The sequence below is a fragment of the Alligator sinensis genome, unplaced genomic scaffold (genome assembly GCF_000455745.1).
Source record: "Alligator sinensis unplaced genomic scaffold, ASM45574v1 scaffold235_1, whole genome shotgun sequence".
NCBI lineage: Eukaryota > Metazoa > Chordata > Crocodylia > Alligatoridae > Alligator > Alligator sinensis.
The window spans coordinates 1,711,789-1,713,504 of NW_005842042.1; positions in this window are offsets into that span (position 1 = coordinate 1,711,789).

Below are 1,716 nucleotides of genomic sequence, written 5' to 3' on the forward strand. Positions count from 1 at the left end.
GCATGCATGCAGAAGGGGAGGAAAAAGAAGAGGGGAGATCATCTTCAATTGCATTTTGAAGTGACTGCACGTATAATTGCAATGCTGCTTTTTTGCCATGGCACAAGAAGATCCAATTAAAAATGCAGAAAATTTCAGAAGCCTCCTTTCTACAGCTGGTCTCTTATCCCTGTACATTTGTCTGCACTAAAAAAAAGCCCTTTATCACTGCCATCTTCTTGCTTTTTTTTCCTTACTTTCCTTATCCAAACCATTACAATTTAAAAAAAAAAATAGTTATCTGCTGTTTTTTGGTTGTGTCTTAACTATTTATCGTGTATGTATATATTTGTGGGTGACGTCTGTGAGCCTGGTTTTTGATTGAAGCTGTTTGTGAGTGGTTCAAAAATATGGTTTGGGAAAATATGCATTTTTTTCTAGTCTTAAAACTAAAAACTTGAGTCTGCCATGTGGTTTTTTTTCTCCATTGCACTGAATATTCTGCTTTGTCTATGATGGTTTCACCTGCAGTTTTTTTTTCTCTTAAAGCAATTTTATATGATTAAAGAGCTCCAGATTTTTTTAAAGGCCTTCTTGAAAGTGTCAATTTTTAATGCTGTAATTTACAAGGAACTGCTTAGTTGGCAGACTTTCTCTGTGAGCATTGAAGCTGGTGTTAAGCACTTTTGCTGGTGCTTCTGTTTTATAGTTATAGGGGGGAACAATATCTTTTCTAGTGAGGTTTTATTATAGTTACCAGATGGTTGCACATTTTTTTTAAATAAATGGATTTGCCACAATGAAATGTCATAACATTTATGACATAATATTAAAAAAGTAATTGTATTTTAAAGCCAAGATCTAGATGGATTTTTTTTTTAAAGAAATCTTGGTTATAAGCCCAATTCTAAAGGGAGCTCTGTCCAGTGTTGTAAAGACAACATAATGTAACCCATATTTATATTTTTATAAAATACCTATGAAGACTGTGAATCTCTTGTGTGAATTGCTGAGTGAGTTTCAGAAAAAGTATTGTTCCTCTTCAGCTTCCTGGAGCTTTAGACATGATTAGAATTTGGAAATTGTACATTGGGGGAAGGGGGTTTGCTCTGAAATTGTGAGTTGATGTATTTTTGCATCACTTTTATTTTACTGAAAAGCTGCTGCCCTTCCTAGTCCCTATAGTTTCAATTTTCTATGCAACCCCACAAACCCCATATATTTTTTTTTTTTATCCTGCGAAATAAAAGGGATGCTGATTTATTCAAATTTAAATGAGGTTTCTTTTCCCCTCCCTCGTTTGGCTCATAGTGCTGCTGACCCTTCATGCCAAAATGGGGAGTACAAGAAAAGAGGCAGGTTTGGGGGAGGCTCTTTTGTGCATGACTGGTCACCTTTTGGCAGTCACTTTTTTTTTTTTGGTTTTTTTGTTTAATTATTATTATTATTTTTGTAAGAAGAATATATTGATAATGTCAGTGAAATAAGCAGACATTGAAGCTGATGCACAGATTGCTCCAGAAAGGAGTTTTTCTGTAGATTTTTCTCTAGATGCGAATACCTTTTTTAATTATGTTAATTAATGTTAAGAATTTTTAGGCTTATATTGAAGCTGTATGTGGGTCACTATATGATCATTTCTAACTGGATAAAGTCTGTACAGTACAGCATATTCCTGAGTGTATGATATAGACCTGTAGTCCCAGAGTGAGAAATTTATAAATAAATTTTTCATTG